Consider the following 19651-nt stretch of genomic DNA (forward strand, 5'->3'; position numbering starts at 1 on the left):
CCCCCCATCAAGTTTCTCAGGTCTGCTAGGTTTTGGTCAACCCCCAATTAGAGAGGGAGGTGGGAAAATGCGCTTTTTTTATTTGCATTGCGTGGAATTTGCTGCCTTGGCATTGCATGGAGTTTATTGCCTTCGCCTGGGCTTGGCATTGCCTTTCCGAACTGCTGTCGGCAAACTCATTTCCACTTTGCCGTCTCCTTGTCTTTTTATATACTGTATATATTAAAAAAAATATTAGTTTTTTTTTAAACATACCATTTTCAACAGTGATTAAACATATTTTTACATCCTATTCAATTTTTTCTGACTTCCATCGGTCCTGTCTGAAAATGTTCCCATCTAATCTCTTAGTATACCTTTCCTAATTTTCCCTGTTACGTTTAAAACTCATAACCAATATCTCTATTCTTTATCTACTTTGTAGCACTTCATATATTTCTCCTCACAAAACTTCTTGTAGTCCTACTGGCGTAATTTGTTGGTTACAGTTGCTCTTCAAATAGTTCATATATTTCTTCCAATCTTCTGTGAATCTCTGGTCCCGCAGGTTTCGAATCCTCCCTGTCATTTTGTCCAATTCTGCATAGTCCATTATTTTCGTCTGCCATTCTTCTTTCGTCGAGATTTCTTCTTGTTTCCATTTCTGGGCTAACAATACTCTTGCCGCAGTTGTTGCATACAAAAACAGTTTAACATCTTGCCTACTTTGCCGTCTCCTTGACATCCGGGGCAGGAGCCTGTGGTACTCCCTGCCACATGATGTGCCGGAAAAACGAAACAAAAAAACCGATTTCTCCCTTCTGCCCAGCAAACGTGCTTGGTCCAACATTAGCAACCTAACTCTCTGAGCCCTGAAGCAGATTGCAAATGCTTCGCCCTGCACTGCAAAGCAGGAATATCGCTGACATTTTTATAGTTTTTTTGTTGCATTTATATCCTCCTGTCCTACATGCTTCTCCCCCCTTTCCTCATTTAGTTCCCGCAACAACCGTAGGGGATTTGAACCCATGTCTTTGCCAGGTCTGACACTCTAACCACTGCACAACACTGCTTTATATACCGCTTGGTTGTAAGGGTGGGGAAACCCCCAATAAGAGATAAAACAATGAAATTATCAATAAGAGACCATCGCCTAAAACTTTACAAAATAATTAAAATAAGAATAAAAATAGGTTCAAACTCAGCTTTCTAAACATCCGGGTTGTCCAGTGTTTTTAGCAGGCGTCGAAAAGAGTGTGTTGAAGATGTCTTCCTGATAATCAATTGGCGGGGAGTTCCAAAGTGTAACTTTTGCTGAAAGACCGAGTTCTGGCAAATAGGAAATCTGTACGATTCGGCCTTGGGAAGATGACTTTTCTTTACCACTCGGTTTTTGCTAACCTGGAGCTGCTGGTTATGTTTTTTTAACTGAACATTATCATTGTAAGATTATGGGTTGCTGTTGTTTTAAATGTCATATTCCACCTTGTTATTTTTTATTTATGAAGTGCAGTTTATTAATATTTAAATGAATGCATAATGGGCTTTGATCCTTTGCAAAAGGGCAAAAGATCCCAGGGATGGATGGATGGAGAGACGCTCCGCTGGGAGAAAATCTGGCCGCGCTGGGGTCTTTGGGGTTTAGACAAAAGAACAGGAAGAGGCAACATGGTAGAAGCTTATAAAAATGACGCCTGGCACGAGGCAAGTGGAGACAGAAAAGTTTTTCTCTCCCTCTGTTGTAATGAGCATTCACTGTCGCAGAACGTGGGAAAATTTGGGACGGAGGAAAGAAAGCAGGGTTGGACTGTGGAACTCCCTGCCACAGGGATGGCCATGAAATAGAGGGCTTTGAAAAATGAGACAAATTCAAAAGGCTCTCGGTGGCTACTAGCCTCAGCAGCCACACTCTGCCTCTGAAGTTGGAGGAGCAATATTTGTGAATACCAGTTTCTGGAAACCACAGGAGGGGAGAGCTCTGCTTTCGCACTCGGGTCCTGCTTGCGGGGTTTTCCGGAAGAGGCATACGGTCGCCGGCCCCTGTGAGAACAGGATGCTGGACTTGCCGGGCCACTGGCCTGGTCCTTTGAGGCTAATATTATGTGCTTGGAGCTTTTATATTGAGAGAAAGGGTCTCCTGAGCATACACAGAGGGCCTTCCTCTGGTGGCACAACCAGTAGAGGAAGTGTGGGTCCTGTAAGCATCTTGGGACTGAACGACCGCGATATACCATATTTTTTGCTCTATAAGACTCACTTTTTCCCTCCTAAAAAGTAAGGGGAAATGTGTGTGCGTCTTATGGAGCGAATGCAGGCTGCGCAGCTATCCCAGAAGCCAGAACAGCAAGAGGGATTGCTTTCACTGCGCAGCGATCCCTCTTGCTGTTCTGGCTTCTGGGATTCAGAATATTTTTTTTCTTGTTTTCCTCCTCCCAAAACTAGGTGCATCTTACGGTCTGGTGCGTCTGATAGAGCGAAAAATACGGTAATTATCTCCGGTGCAATGAAGTAATAAACCTGCTCTCTCGCACAGCCTACACTCACCTAGGAGGAAAAGGGAGATTTTGCAAGCAGGAAAGTCAATCCATCCTTCCTTGTATCCTTTGATGAACTTGACGGGTTTCACTTCTCTCTCAACTCCCTTTACTTCCTGCCGTTGGAAGTCCTTATATAATGTGTGCAAGAGCTGCCCTGGTTGCCAACTTACCATCTGGCCATGTTCAATGAGTGTATAAAGCCCTTAACGTCTTGGGATCATTTTACCGCAGAATTGCCTCACTCCCCAAAATGCGATTTGACCTGCGGAACTGGCCCTCTTCCAGGTCCATACCCATTTGGCATTTGTAAAGGAATCGATTCTTTTTCCTACGGAACTCCCTGCCAATTGATACCAAGCCGGCGCCTTCAAAGCGCTCGTTTCGGAGCTTGCTGGAAACATTCTTGTTTGACAAGCCGACCCAGAAATGTAAAGTGTTGATGTGTGTTTTCATCTCTTTTTTATTTTTATTTTCTTAAATAATCTTTATTAATTTAAATTACAAAGAATTTACTGTTTGTAAATTGGAAGACTCGTTTTGGCAGAAGACCTTTTTATTTAAGTGTTTAATTAAGTATTAATCAGGAAGATTAAGTGTTTTGTTATGTACGTAAATTTGCTTTCTCTTCTTTCTATATTTTCTTTTCTTTTTTCTTAATTCTTTTTTCTTTAATTTTCCTTTCGTAGTAGGAGATTGTAAATTATTTGTCAATCTCTCTCTCTCTCTTTTTAAAGTTTATTGTTGATTTTATTTTATTTTTCCAACGGGGCTGTTTTGACGGATAATTTCATCGTAACAAAGGCAGATGTTTTAGAGCGCCGCTCTGTTTGGAGAGCGCCAGGTTGGCCGAATCTGCTCTGCGCAGACACAAATTTCCCTGTGGCTGGCTTCTGAGTTTCTGCGCATAGGAACACGATGTCCTGAAAGCTTCTGATGACTATCAGGAAGTTGACATCCATCAAGCAGAGAGGTCAACGGTCTGTTGCTGTCGGGGTGGAGGCCCATTCATCCGGGCTCTGGGCGTGAACCAAGGGTTTCAGGGATGAGTGCTAGATTGCAACATCCCTGATCTCTGATTTCTTCACGGTCTCGATCCAGGTGGATCCTCAACGGTCTGAGACGCATAGCTCAACTTCCTGCAGCCTGGGGTGCCCTGTATTGAAATACCGTATTTTTTGCTCTATAAGACTCACCTTTTCCCTCCTGAAAAGTAAGGGGGAATGTGTGTGCGTCTTATGGAGCGAATGCAGGCTGCGCAGCTATCCCAGAAGCCAGAACAGCAAGAGGGATTGCTGCTTTCACTGCGCAGCGATCCCTCTTGCTGTTCTGGCTTCTGAGATTCAGAATATTTTTTTTCTTGTTTTCCTCCTCCAAAAACTAGGTGCGTCTTGTGGTCTGGTGCGTCTTGTAGAGCGAAAAATACGGGTACGTGCCCATCAGACCCTCTTCCCCAGCCCAAACATCTGGAGGGCCGCAGGCCGGTTTTCTTCTGCACCGGAGGGTAGGACTTCAACCCATGGCTTTGAGTTACAGTGGGGGGGGGAGGAAGTATTCAATCCCCTGCTAAATTTGCCCCCTGACGAAGAAATGACCAGTCCATCATTTTAACGGTAGGTTTATCGTAGCTGTGAGAGACGGAAGAACGATAGGGAAAACCCCCCCAAAACCCAGAAGACCAAAGTCAGAGATGGATGTGCGTTATAACGGGTGAAAGAAGTATTTGATCCCTCTGCCAAAGATGACTTAGTACTTGGTGGGAAAACCCTTGTGGGCAATTACAGAGGCCAGATGTTTCTTGTAGGTGGCCACCAGGTTTGCACACATCTCAGGAGGTATTTTGTCCCACTGCATCACCAGAGTGGCGCATGCTCTGGTTATCTCTCGCTTGGACTACTGCAACGCGCTCTACGTGGGGCTACCTTTGAAGGTGACCCGGAAACTGCAATTAATCCAGAATACGGCAGCTAGACTGGTGACTGGGAGCGGCCGCCAGGACCACATAACTCTGGTTCTGAGAGATCTGCATTGGCTCCCAGTACGTTTCCGAGCACAATTCAAAGTGTTGGTGCTGACCTTTAAAGCCCTAAATGGCCTCAAAGACCCAGTAGACCTGAAGGGGAGTCTCCACCCCCATCGTTCAGCCCGGACACTGAGGTCCAGCTCTGAAGGCCTTCTGGCAGTTCCCTCATTGCGAGAAGTGAGGTTACAGGGAACCAGACAGAGGGCCTTCTCAGTAGTGGCGCCCGCCTTGTGGAACACCCTCCCTTCAGATGTGAAGGAAATAAATAGCTATCCTATCCTATCTTCAAAAGAAATCTGAAGGCTTAACATTTAACGCTGTATTGTTTTAAATACTTGATTGGGAGCCACCCAGAGTGAAACTCAGACAGATGGGTGGGGTATAAATAAATAATAATTATTATTATTATTATTATTATACAGCGGGGGGGAATTATTTCATCTCCTGCTAAATTTGCCCATTTGCCCTCTAACGAAGAAATGACCAGTCCATAATTTTAATGGTAGGTTTATTGTGGCCTGCTTCTTGGGAGAAAAGCAATGGCAAACCTAGACAGCATCTTAAAAAGCAGAGACATCACCTTGCCGACAAAGGTTCGTATAGTTAAAGCTCTGGTTTTCCCAGTAGTGATGTATGGAAGTGAGAGCTGGACCATAAAGAAGGCTGATCGCAAAGGAATTGATGCTTTTGAATTATGGTGCTGGAGGAGACTCTTGAGAGTCCCATGGACTGCAAGAAGATCAAACCTCTCCATTCTGAAGGAAATCAGCCCTGAGTGCTCACTGGAAGGACAGATCCTGAAGCTGAGGCTCCAAGACTTTGGCCACCTCCTGAGAAGAGAAGAGTCCCTGGAAAAGACCCTGATGTTGGGAAAGATGGAGGGCGCAAGGAGAAGGGGACGACAGAGGACGAGATGGTGGGACAGTGTTCTCGAAGCTACAAACATGAGCTTGACCAACTGCGGGAGGCAGTGGAAGACAGGAGGGCCTGGCGTGCTCTGGTCCAGGGGGTCACCAAGAGGCGGACATGACTAAACGACAACAACAGCAGCAGCAGCAGGTGCCCTGAGCATGTGCAGAGTGCCTTCAGCCATCCTACTGCAGCCTCCAGGCACCTCGGGTTTAAAAGTAAGGCTTCCAGGTGAGAGAGGTGGTCCTTTTCCAAGCACCCCCAAATCCCTGCCATGTCTGATGGAGGAAAACTCAGTGCTGCTAACTTCCCCATAGAGTTGCAAAGTAAAATACAGTGGTACCTCAGGTTACATACGCTTCAGGTTACATACGCTTCAGGTTACAGACTCCGCTAACCCAGAAATAGTGCTTCAGGTTAAGAACTTTGCTTCAGGATGAGAACAGAAATTGTGCTCCGGCGGCGCAGTGGCAATGGGAGGCCCCATTACCTAAAGTGGTGCTTCAGGTTATGAACAGTTTCAGGTTAAGAACGGACCTCTGGAACAAATTAAGTACTTAACCCGAGGTACCACTGTAATAATTATATGGCAAGTGGTACAGTTCTTTCGGGACCGAACCACCTATGGAAATCGAGGCCACTTCTTGCCTGCCTTGCAGGAGAAACCCCGCCCATTCTTCCGGCTTATGCCATCGGCACGGGGACGAGAGATTTATATAATGGCCTCCCACACACTCCTTTCCGGACTTCTTTGGTTATCTTTGAACAAAGACAATGAGCAAGACCTGGGAAGCTGGCAGCCGGGCACTGAGGTCTCTGCCAAGACGGACCTGGAGAGGTTGGGTGGCAAGGCAAATCAAGATGCCAGCCATTTCACCAGCCCACTAAAAGCCTCCGGGGTCTGTGGTGTAGATAACGGGAAAGGGGAGCCGAGAAGGCTGCAGCGCCTCGGGGGTCCGTGGGGGTCCATTAGCCGGCTGGGGTGATGACTAAAGCCACTTTCAAGCTGGTCCATGGCCAGATGAATCAATACCCTCCATCAAAGGCAGAGAAAGGAATTTATGGAGATGGCGGAAATGACTGGCAGAATCCAAGACCAGGGAGAAGAGTCGGTGGAAGAAGATTGGATGAAATTTAAAATTTATTTACAGAAATATTGTAAAATTTTTGAATGTTAATGGCATTGAAATGAACTGAAGGGGTTCTAGCAATGAGGTTAAAAATAAGATGGGATGGATAATTAGACTAATAAATTGGATATGAATTTGCTGAACTAATTTTTAACAGGGATACAAAAAAGGGAGATGTGAGGAAGTCAAGAAAATAAGTGAATCAAAGATGAGAAGTAAAAAGAGGGATTTTTGTGTTTTTTCTTCTTTTTTCTTAAAATGTGTTTTTTCTTTTCTTTTTTTGAAACTATTTTTCTTTTTTCTTATGTATTTTATAATTTTGTATTTTTGTGTTTTTGTTATTCTTTCTCATGCTTGTTGTTTTTTCTAAAACTTAATAAAAATCTTTATTTAAAAAAAAAAAAGGCAGAGAAGGGGCCCTCGCTGATGTCTTTACCTGCTTATAGAATCACAGAACTTTAGGGTTCCAAGGGTCATCCAGTCCAACCCCATGCAATGTCATTCCCTGGTTCCTTTCCACCCGGCTTTCCTGGTTTCCACACACCCACGGTCTCCCAGTAATAATAATTGTCAGGGCTGGGACCTAGAGCTGGGACCTAGAGGCAGCCCTGACAATAATAATTTATTATTTATACCCCACCCATCTAGCTGGGTTTCCCCAGCCACTCTAGGAGGCTTCCAACACAATATTAAAATACAGTAATGCCTCAAACATTAAAAGCTTCCCTAAACAAGGCTGCCTTCAGAAGTCTGGTAGTTGTTGTTCTCTTTGACATCTGGTGGGAGGGAGTTCCACAGGGAGGGAGCCACCACCGAGAAGGCCCTCTGCCTGGTTCCCTGCAACCTCACTTCTCGCAGGGAGGGAACCGCCAGAAGGCCCTCGGAGCTGGACCTCAGTGTCTGGGCTGAACGATGGGGGTGGAGACGCTCCTTCAGGTCTACTGGGCCTTTGAGGCCGTTTAGGGCTTTAAAGGTCAGCACCAATACTTTGGATTGCGCTCGGAAATGTACTGGGAGCCAGTGTAGGTCTTTCAAGACCGGTGTTATGTGGTCCCGGCGGCCGCTCCCAGTCACCAGTGTGGCTGCCGCATTCTAGATTAGTTGTAGTTTCCGGATCACCTTCAAAGGTAGCCCCACATAGAGCGCATTGCAGTAGTCCAAGCGGGAGATAACCAGAGCATGCACCACTCTGGAGAGACAGTCCACGGGCAGGGAGGGTCTCATCCTGCGCACCAGATGGAGCTATTAAACAGGTGCCCTGGACACAGAACTGACCTGCACCTCCATGGACAGCGGTGAGTCCAAAATGACTCCCAGGCTGCGCACCTGGTCCTTCAGGGGCACAGTTACCCCATTCAGGATTATACCTGTTGAGAAATCAGAGAGAGGAATTGAGGGAAGTCTGGGGGTGGAGGAGGGAGGGTTCGATGAGGAGGTGGGAGGGGGAGGGCGAAATAATGAATATGATATGTTTTGATATTTTGATATGTTGAAATTGTTAATAAAAAAACTTTATTTAAAAAAGAAAGAGCAAAAAACAAAGGCACCCTCTCTCTTCGCCTTCGAAGAGAAAGGTGTTGCGGACAGAAAGTCACCTGGGGGGGGGGCCTGAGGGCAAGGCGCATGCAGAGATTTGCACGTGGCCAAGCCTTCAAAGCTGGCAGGGTTGACCCGGGCTGGGCAACTGATCTGCCCTTGAAGATAAGGGGGGCGACCCCCTGAAGGGGGGCTCTGAAGCTCACCTGGAGCCTCCAGGTCGTCTTTAATGGGCAGGTGTGGAAAGACAGGCCCGATAACAGCCTGGAGGGGATTGTCCGCTCTCAGCTGCACAGAGAGGGTATTTAGCCCTGAAGGACTAGTCAGACAGGATCCGTCCTCACCAGCCCCCACCCTTCCATGGTGGAAAAAAAATGAATTTACTCCCTCATCCAGAGGCTAAAGTTCTGGCGGATAACAGAGCAGGGCTAGAGACTCCCCTGACTGCAACTGCCTGGGGGGAGATTCGCATCGGTGTCCACCTCGGGCGTTGCACTGGCTGATGGGCATTGTAGTCCGAAATGTCCTTATGGGGTATCCAAGAGCCCATATAGAGTCCTTACATAAGTTCCCTATTGGTAGGAGAAAATAACAGAAGCCAACCAGAGAATATTGAGAACCAAAGCAGCTAGTAAACCTGATTTTTATTGATCTGTTGCAACAGGGTGCCTCCTTCAGACGCAGGAAAGGAGGAGGACCTCGAACAATGACGCGCAAGGCCTTATATAGATATTTTAAATTCCCTACCCTGGAGCTCTAGACCACCCCTCCATACATCATACGTACATCACAGAAGGGGTGTAACCCAAGACCACCACCCCCAGATACATCATACCCACATCACAGAAAAGGCGGTCTACAGCAGAAATCTGAGTGCTTTGTTTATCTCGTCTGATAGGTTACCTGTTAATGTTCACTTGATTGGATACCCTGGCCAGTCTTTTGTAATGATACATACTTAGTTCCTGAGCCAAGTCACAGGCTCACCCTATTCAAATACCCTCAAGACAGGATTTGTGAAGGAAAAGAAAGTGGGGAGGGATTTCCATTTTCCTTTGACCTTGCAGAGAAAACATTTGGTCAGTTTGGGAATCAAAAATGGTTTCAGGCTGGTCTTCCTGTGCTGATCTATGTAGGTGCTTGATTGGTACATTTATGAACATTTATTATATATCTAAGGCTTTAAAATTATTATCACATCTGCAGGGCACAAGAGCCCTCTTCCCCGTCCGGCGGTTCCCAGAAACTAGGCTCCAGAAGAATTGCAGCCTCCGACTGTGGCATCCTGGCTAGTAGCCGCCGATAGCCCTGTCCTCTATAAATTTTGCCCGATTCTCTTTTTAAAGCCATCTAGGTTGGTGGCCTCATGTGGCAGGGAGTTCCATAGTCCAACAACACACTGCTTGAGAATGGAGCCTTCTCTCTCTCTCTCTCTCTCTCTCTCTCTCTCTCTCTCTCTCTCTCTTTTTTAATAAAAAAAATTATTAAATTTTACAGCATACATTTGAATTCAAACAATAAACATGTAGAATTTCCTGAATCTTTAGACTCCCCTCCACCCCTCTATTGCTTTCATTATCAAGCTTTTTCTCCATCTTTCTTTAAAAATCCCTTTTTACCAGGAGAATTTGATTCTTCTGTTATTTATTTGTTTGTTTGTTTGATTGTATGTTTGTTTATTTGTATGTACATCTGTTTTTTTCATAAATGTATTTATTTTAAATTAATAAAGATATATTTTTTTAAAAAATCCCTTTTTACCTTAGTCTTTAATACATTACAAGTGTTGCTATAATCCTGCCAAAGTTTTCAGATGTTTACAGTGTGCTCTTAGGCAACTTAAATTTCACCCCCATTCCTTATTAAAGTTTCCATCGTTTTGGTTTCTGATTTTCCCAGTCATTTTCGCCATTTCGGCATCAAACATCTTCATCAACCATTCGTCTTCGGTTTGGACTTTTATCTTCTTTCCATGTCTGGGTCGGTAGCATCCGTGCTGCTGTCATCGCCTGCATAAATAAACATTTCTGCTCCTTTGGCATTTCTGCATCTAGAATTCCTAATAAAAAAAGCTTCTGTCCCTCACCACCATCGCAAACGTTATTATAAATGTGTGGTTTTTTTTCCAAATCATCATATATCATTTCCCAGAATGCTTTTGTAATTTTGCACGTCCACCACATACGGTAGACAGAGCAGGGCCTTCTCGGTGGCGGGGCCTTCCCCAGGGAGGTGGCACCGTCGCTATCAACCTTTAGGTGCCCGGTGAAGATGTTCTGATTCACCCAGGGGTTTCCCTGGCAATAGGTCTCCCTCTTTTGGTCGAGTGGGCTCAAGTTCGCTGCTTGCAATACATACATCAGGGTCTTTTCCAGGGAGTCTTCTCATGAGGTGGCCAAAGTCTTGGAGCCTCAGCTTCAGGATCTGTCCTTCCAGTGAGCCCTCAGGGCTGATTTCCCTAAGAATGGAGAGGTTGGATCTTCTTGCAGTCCATGGGACTCTCTAGAGTCTCCTCCAGCACCAGAATTCAAAAGCATCCATTCTTTGGCGATCAGCCTTCTTTATGGTCCAGCTCTCACTTCCATACATCACTACTGGGAAAACCATAGCTTTTACTGTACGGACCTTTGTTGGCAAGGTGATGTCTCTGCTTTTTAAGATGCTGTCTAGGTTTGTTATTGCTTTTCTCCCAAGAAGCAGGTGTCTTTTAATTTCGTGGCTGCTGTCACCATCTGCAGTGATAGTGGAGCCCAAGAAAGTAAAATCTCTCACTGCCTCCATTTCTTCCCCTTCTATTTGCCAGGAGGTGATGGGACCTCCAAAAAGGAAAATCTATAACCTGCCAAGGGTGACTGTTGCACTGCCCATCGCTTGCCAGAGGGCAGGGTCCAATCCTGCTGGAATGTGCTTTCCCTGAGGTTTAAAAGAGGGTCTGTTTGCAGAAGGGCTTTGAAGTCCCCATTTAGCCCTGGGGTTAAATGATTAGGATCTGGCATAGCTTGGCATATTGCTATCAGAATGCAAAATCTGGGAATCTTGCCCTTTACCCTCCCATTTTTACAATACCCCGCCCTAGAAGTAGGAATGTCGCTTTTTTAGGAACACAGAGCGCTTCCTCAGGCTGAAACCATTTCTGAAGAGTCCCATGAAGCTGAAAAGCTTGCGAACTTTGCCTCTCCCGTCTTTCGGGAGCAATATGATCTGCTGGCATCTGAAGGCAGCCCTGCTTAGGGAAGCTTTTAATGTTTGATGTATTAGGATATTTTAATATTTTTTTGGAAGCCGCCCAGAGTGGCTGGGGAAGCCCAGCCAGATGGGCGGGGAATAAATAATAAATTGTTGTTGTTGTTGTTGTTGTTGTTGTTGTTGTTGTTGTTGTTGTTGTTGTTAATTATTACTGGCAGTGCCAGATTTACATATAAGGTTAACAAGCTATAGCTTAGGGCCCCAAAAAAATGTAAAGAAAAAAACAAAACTGGATGCACATTTCCAAAATATAAGATAAAAAACAAATGAAATAAAACCTACAGACAGCAACAGTGTTTTGTGTTGTGTAGGCTCCTATGATGTAAGTCATGGGCCCCGCCTGCTCCCTAAAATATCCCTGGTTTGCTCCTTTCTATATATAGGGTGCCTACATTCTGCATGGACTGGTTGCATGGCAACATGGGCAAATGGCTTGAGATACCTGTTAGGTCCATCAATGACCATATAGCATATATTCAACACAAAAAAACAGGGACAATTTGTTGTTGACAAAGGACAGCTGGACATATCAAGGGCTCCATTACCTTCAGTAGCTTAAAAGGTAAAGGTAAAGGGACCCCTGACCATTAGGTCCAGTCGTGGACGACTCTGGGCTTGCGGCGCTCATCTCGCTTTATTGGCCGAGGGAGCCGGCGTACAGCTTCCGGGTCGTGTGGCCAGCAGGACTAAGCCGCTTCTGGCGAAACAGAGCAGCGCACGGAAACGCCGTTTACCTTCCCGCCGGAGCGGTTCCTATTTATCTACTTGCACTTTGACATGCTTTTGAACTGCTAGGTTGGCAGGAGCAGGGACCGAGCAACAGGAGCTCACTCCGTCGCGGGGATTTGAACCGCCGACCTTCTGATCGGCAAGTCCTAGGCTCTGTGGTTTAACCCACAGTGCCACCCGCGTCCCTTCCAGTAGCTTAGGGCCTCATCAAACCTAAATCCAGCCCTGTCTGCTGGACAAAACAGGCACGGACGGTTGTTGAACAAGGAGCAGCCTCTGTCGGTGCAGAAATGTGCAAGCTTTTGGGTCACACCAGCGAGCGAGATGGAAGGCATGTTCCCCAAATGATCTGCTATGACTTATCCTAAGAAGAAATCTGTGTGAGATACACTTCGACATAAGTAACTCCCTTCCTAGAACTGGGAAGGACCCGGGAATTTTGGCGATTGTTCTGCCCCCTGCATTTTTCACCCTTCGTTTCTCCTGGAGCTAGTCAGAAGCTCAGGGATTAGAAGAATTCCAGGTGTGTGGTTGTTATTTCCAATTAAGTGTTGAGCCATCGTACCTGCATCATTTTTTCCAATACAAAGCCAGTCCAACTGGTCCTTGCTATTAACTGTGACCCAAGTTACAGTTTTGGGCACCCCAGTTTCAAGGCTTCCATTCCCTCCCTCTTATTTCCTGGTCTCTTGGAATCACAGGCTTGGAAGAAGAAGAAAAAAACAACAACACCAGAGGTCATCCAGTCCAACCCCAGATCCCCAACAGACACTCTGCAAAGGGTTATCAACAAAATATGCCTAGCCCTCAAAAAAAGGATATTGTAAAGGTGCAGGCAATATGATCCCAGAGGCTGGAGCTCCCGTATGAAAAATCTGTAGGGTTTTTGTTTTTTATAGTTTTGAAAAACAGCAGTTCGTAAAATTGCATCGTGTGTAGAGAAAGCAGAGAGAATTCCCCCCCCCCCTTCCCTCATGAGACTAAATCCAACGGAAGCCGAATGCTGGGAGATTCAGGACGGTGTTTCTTCACTCGGCGCAGTTAAACTGCGGAACTCCTTGCCACAAGAGGAAGTGACGGCTGCTGCCCATTTAGATGGCTCCGAAACGGAATTAGACAATGGTGCTTGGGGGCTTCCCTTGGGGGCTTCTAGGTCACCGGGAGAGCAAGGATGGTGGGCTTAGATGGGCCCCCTTTGGCCTTATCTGGCAGCCAGGCTCTGCTGACGTCCTTGGTTGCTTACAGACCCCAGGCCACGGGTGAGGGAAGTTTCTGACACCCAGTGCCCAATGCGTGGCAAATGCGCCCTGAAATGTCTCTGGTTCGGTTAGGAGTGGACTGGTGATGAGCAAAAGGCACTCTGATCATTCTCCTCCTCATTGTATATTCCACAACAGAACCTTGACTTTACTCACCGCTGTCCATGGAGGCGCAGGTCAGTTCTGTGTCCAGGGCAGCTGTCTACCAGCTCCATCTGGTATGCAGGATGAGACCCTCCCTGCCCACAGACTGTCTCGCCAGAGTGGTGCATGCTCTAGTTATCTCCTGCTTGGACTACTGCAATGCGCTCTACATGGGGCTACCTTTGAAGGTGACCCGGAAACTGCATTTAATCCAGAATGTGGCAGCCAGACTGGGGACTGGGAGCGGCCGCCGAGACCATATAACACTGGTCTTGAAAGACCTACACTGGCTCCCAGGACGTTTCCGAGCACAATTCAAAGTGTTGGTGCTGACCTTGAAAGCCCTAAATGGCCTTGGTCCAGTATATCTGAAGGAGCGTCTCCACCCCCATCGTTCTGCCAGGCAGAGGGCCTTCTCGGTGGTGGCGCCCTCCCAGCAGATGTCAAAGAGAAGAATAACTACCAGACTTTTAGAAGAAATCTGAAGGCAGCCCTCTTTAGGGAAGCTTTTAATGTTTACTAGACTATTGTATTTTAATATTTTGTTGGAAGCCACCCCAGATGGGTGGGGTATAAATAAATTATTATTATTATTATTATTATTATTATTATTATTATTATTATTACTATTATTATTATTATTATTATTATTATTATTATTATTATTCTTCAGTGGTACCTCAGGTTACATATGCTTCAGTTTACAGACTCCACTAACCCAGAAATAGTACCTCGGGTTAAGAACTTTGCTTCAGGATGAGAACAGAAATTGTGCTCCGGCGGCGCGGCAGCAGCAGGAGGCCCCATTAGCTAAAGTGGTGTCTCAGGTTATGAACACTTTCAGGTTAAGAACGGACCTCCGGAACGAATTAAGTACTTAACCCAAGGTACCACTGTATTATTATTAAATATATATATAATTCTGACACTGGGATTCCTCCACGAAAGGGGGTTGGGCTGGATGACCTTCAGGGGGTCCCTCACAACTCTACAATCCTACGATTCTGTGGCCTCAGAAGCTGGTGGCCTCTCCTTCACTGGAGGTTGCAAAAGTGAGATTCGATGGCCATCTGTCTGGGGGTTTTTTAAGCCATGATTCTTGCACTGCAGACTCTAAGTGTGTCTGGCAAATTGCATGCTGTTAAAAAAAAGATCAAAACACAATGCAGAGATTTATATGCTCGTTTCATTCCATTAAAAGGCGGAGGGGGTATTTTCAAATTTATTATGTTGCTTCTCATTCCGGCTAGGAAAATTGCAAGCTTATTCCGCCTGCAGGTCTTTCCTCCAGGAGTCAATTTCACACCTTACGATATGATATCTTCATTGTCCCATACAGAACAATGAAACTGAAAAATCTACATAAAACAGATTTTTGGAGGGGAAGTTGATAGATTAGGGAGATAGGCAGACGGATATTCCAGTGGCCAAAGTTATTTTGCCAATGAAACAGTGAAATGCTGGTCAGCTGGGTCTGAATCCTTGCTGGGTTACGGGCGAGGTGTTTTTTGTTTAAAAGAATAATTTCGTTTTAACAGGTGTTCCCCTTGTGAAAGGATTCCTCAGAGGCAGGTGAGTCAGTGCCCAGGCGTGTGTTTCCGAACCCTCAATTGTGTCGCCCTCACCTAGAAACTGTGCTCCAACCAGGTCAGGCCACTGGGCCAGACGGCTTGAGTCGTCATCTCTCTGCCGCCTACATAATTCCTTAGGACCCATTTCACAGGTGGGGAAAAGAGAGGCAGGAGGCCAAGTGGAAAAACTGATTAGGGGTTAGGCAGAGAGGAGAGACTGGCTCAGTTCCTCTCCTTACATGCCTGTTTGGTTCACCTATTAAAGAGTACAGGAGTCTTGTACAGGGTGTTGGTTGGAGTGGAGGCAGTGTGGCGCAGTGGTTAGAGCTGCCTTTCCCACCTTAGGGTCTTCGTTTTTCTCTTCTGAACCGCCACAAAATTTTTCGATAAATCTTTTTTAAAAAAATAATATTTATTCAAATTTTAAAGATTACAAAGAGAAAAAAGGAAAAAGGAAAAAAGGGGGAAAAACAGAAAAAATACAAACAATTTAAAAAAAAAACAGATCAAACGTTTACATAACTTTCTTTCCTTTGCTTATTTCCTTGACCTCCTCACACCTCCCTTTTTTGTATTCTAGTTCAATTAGATATTTCAGCAAATCCTTTCCAGCTTTGTTTTTATCCTAATAATTTATCTTAATATACTGTAATTTTACATTCTCATAAAATTTTTCGATAAATCAAATATGTTTTATTTAAAAAAACAGTGCTTTTTTCTTTTAAAAAATGTTTTTAATCTCATTTTCCTACTCATGTTGAAATACTGCCCCTCAGTGAGGCCAAACTTAAGATTCACAAAATGTTTAGGGGTTTGCGTTGTCTCCACAGAAAAAAGCACTGAAAATAATAAGAAGAAGAATAAAAGCTCCCATCAGCCCCAGCCTGCCTGCACAACCCCAACGTTCAGGAAATATGGGGTTTTTGACACCACAAGCTCTGGTGACTCAAGGTTGAGAAGGGCTGGGTTCAAGTGTTGGGCTAGGACCAGGGTTCGAATCCCCACTCAGCCACGAAGCTCACTGCATGACCTTGGGAGCCAGACCTTGCCTTCTCTCAGCTCCTCCTACCTCACAAGGTTGTTGTTGGGATGAGATGAGGATTCAGAGAACTCCTTGGCTGCAGCTTTGCCCTTTGAGCATGAGACTCTTAATCTCAGGGCTCTGGGTTCGAGTTCCAAGTTGGGCGATGGATTCCTGCATTTCAGGGGGCTGGACTAGATGACGCTCGTGGTCCCTCCCAACTCTGCAATTCTACCATTCCATAAATACAACGAAGAAAATCAGCAAAGGTAAAGGTACCCCTGCCCGTACGGGCCAGTCGTGTCCGACTCTAGGGTTGTGCGCTCATCTCGCTCTAGAGGCCGTGAGCCGGCGCCGTCCGAAGACACTTCCGGGTCACGTGGCCAGCGTGACGAAGCTGCTCTGGCGAGCCGGCACCAGCGCACTACACGGAAACGCCGTTTACCTTCCCGCTATAAAGCGGTCCCTATTTATCTACTTGCACTTAGGGGTGCTTTCGAACTGCTAGGTGGGCAGGAGCTGGGACCGAACGACGGGAGCTCACCCCGCCGCGGGGATTCGAACCGCCGACCATACGATCGGCAGGTCCTAGGCGCTGAGGTTTTACCCACAGCGCCACCCGTGTCCCAAAGCACTCTTAGGCCACTGTAAACCGCCGAAGGATCTTGGGAACTGTAGCTCTGGGAGAACTCCCAGTGCCCTTAAACCACGGTTCCCAGGTATATTACACCAGTGAAATTAGCTGTATAAAACAAATAATAAATATTGGAAATATAAAGAAAAAGAAGGAACATTTTATCATATGTGGTGGGAATGTAAAAAAGTAAAGAACTTCTGGGAAATGATATATAATGAGATGAAAAAGATGTTGAAATATACATTTTTTAAAAAACCAGAAGCATTTTTACTTGGTATTATAGGTCAGGACATTAATAGGCAAGATGTTAAATTGTTTTTATATGCAACAACAGCGGCAAGAGTATTGTTAGCCCAGAAATGGAAACAAGAAGAAATCCCGATGAAAGAAGAATGGCAGACGAAATTAATGGACTATGCAGAATTGGACAAAATGACAGGAGGGATTCAAAACCTGCGGGACCAGAGATTGACAGAAGATCGGAAGAAGTATATGAATTTTTTGAAGAGCAGCTGTAATCAACAAATTACACTAGTAGGACTACAAGAAGTTTTGTAAGGAGAAATATCCAAGTGTTACAAAGTAGAAAAAGATAGAGATGTTGGTTATGAGTTTGAAATGTAATAGGGAAGATAAGAAATGCATACTGAGAGATTAGATTGGAAAATTTTCAGACTGATGGAAGTCAAAAAACTGAATAAGATGTAAAAGTATGTTTAATTACTGTTGAGAATGATATGTTAAAAAACTAATTAAAAAATTATATAAAAGTGTTCAATGTGTGGCGCAAGGCAGTCAGGAGGACTTGCCCAGATCCTGCCTGCCGACGTGCCTAGGCAAGGAATCTGAACCCAGGCATCCGAGGCTGGAATTTGGGTCTCTGAACCACCCCGGCCGTCTTGCAAAAAAGCCTAAAGGTTCCCCGTGTTTGTTTTCGCAAAGGCCTTTGGAGCTGAGCAATGGCTTTGGGTGCCTGGAGCGACGCTGGATTTACTGCACAGGGAGACCCACATTCAGCCAGAGCTTCTTTCCTTCCTGGGGAATCTGGGTCGAGCGTTTTTTGCAAAACTGCCTCCCTCCCTCCTCTCCCTTAAGGAGGAATCAGGAAGCCCTCTGGGGACTGGAGTTCCCTGGGGGTGGGGAGGGGAGCCAGGATTGGAACCCAGAGCTCTCCAAGGCCACCTCCTCGACTTTAACCCTTCAGGTCCCACACCCTTGTAAGGTTGAGCTGTGATGATGTTAACGGAGAAATCTGAGGGCTCCCTTGAACAAAAAACAAGGACACCAGCCAGGAATACCAGAGCAAAACAGCAGCCATTAGGCTTGGTCTTGATTGAAGACTGTCACAACAGGACTCCCACCTGCCACAAGGTGGAACAAGATGGAAGCCCCGAACAAGAGAAGACCCCAAGTTTTATTAGCTGCTAATCCCCGTGTTACACCCCCCCAAACTACATCACGGTTACATCATGAAAGGGGAGGTCTGGTGGCAGTAATCTGAGCATCCTGGACCCTGCCCCATGGTTCCCTTGCCCTCCACCAAACACCCATCAAGTGTAACAAAAAAAGATATTTACATTTCCCTGTTTCCCAGCCAGGGTTCATCACACCCTTTTGTCTTCATCTGGGTTTGTTATTTCTGGAATGGCACCCAGGTATCAGGATGCGAGGGATTATCACTCAGGCAGAGGGGCTGCTGAGTAGCTGAGCTCACGTGTCTATATGAATTTTTGAAGTTTTCCCAGTGAGCCAGTACCTAGATACATTGATCAGTGAATTCTTACATTTGGTATTGTGCAGCAGAGGCCCTTTGAATAGATAGGAAGAAAATGTGATGAAGGACACAAGAAGAAGAGTTTGGATTTGATATCCCGCCTTTCACTCCCCTTCAGGAGTCTCAAAGCGGCTAACATTCTCCTTTCCCTTCCTCCCCCACAACAAACACTCTGTGAGGTGAGTGGGGCTGAGAGACTTCAGAGAAGTGTGACTGGCCCAAGGTCCCCCAGCAGCTGCATGGGGAGGAGCGGAGACGCGAACCCGGTTCCCCAGATTACGAGACTACCCCTCTTAACCACTACACCACACTGGCTCTCTATGAAGTATTTTGTGGGGACAAATCACAAAAGTCACAAAAGCGATTGTGCTCATTTTGGTAGTGGGCTGCAGGTGCATGATATCTGCTGGAGGGGCAACCCCCCCCAAACTATACATAAATTCCTGCAACAATGAGAAAGAGTTGGAAGGGGCCCACAGAGTCATCTAGTCCACCCCCCTGCAATGCAGGAATTTGTGGGGATGTAAGAACCCATAAACCCGTGGGACACGGGTGGTACTGTGGTCTAAACCACTAAGCCTAGGCTTGCTGATCAGAAGGTCAGCGGTTCGAATCCCCACAATGGGGTGAGCTCCCGTTGCTCGGTCCCTGCTCCTGCCAACCTAGCAGTTCGAAAGCACACAGTGCAAGTAGATAAATAGGTACTGCTCTGGCAGGAAGGTGAACGGCGTTTCCATGCGCTGCTCTGGTTCGCCAGAAGCGGCTTAGTCCTGCTGGCCACATGACCCGGAAGCTGTACGCCGGCTCCCTCGGCCAGTAAAGCGAGATGAGCGCCACAACCCCAGAGTCGGCCATGACTGGACCTAATGGTCAGGGGTCCCTTTACCTTTACCTTAAGAACCCATAATAGCCCCCCACCTCCACGATTTCCTCAGATTTAGGAAACTCAGAGGAGCCAGCACCAGGCTATATGCTTTTGCATGAGGCAAAACTGTTCCCTCGCCTGATTCTTTAAAGCTGTGAAATAAAGTTTTCATCAGTTCTGCCATAAAATGTCCGAAAGTCTTTTGGTTTTTTAAAATTGCCATATATTTATTTATAAAATGACAAGCATAATAATAGATGCCAAGTGAGATGAAAGTAGACATTAGAAGTAAAT

Source organism: Podarcis erhardii (genome assembly GCF_964252035.2).
Source record: "Podarcis erhardii genome assembly, chromosome: 13".
In the NCBI taxonomy this organism is placed as follows: Eukaryota; Metazoa; Chordata; class Lepidosauria; order Squamata; family Lacertidae; genus Podarcis; species Podarcis erhardii.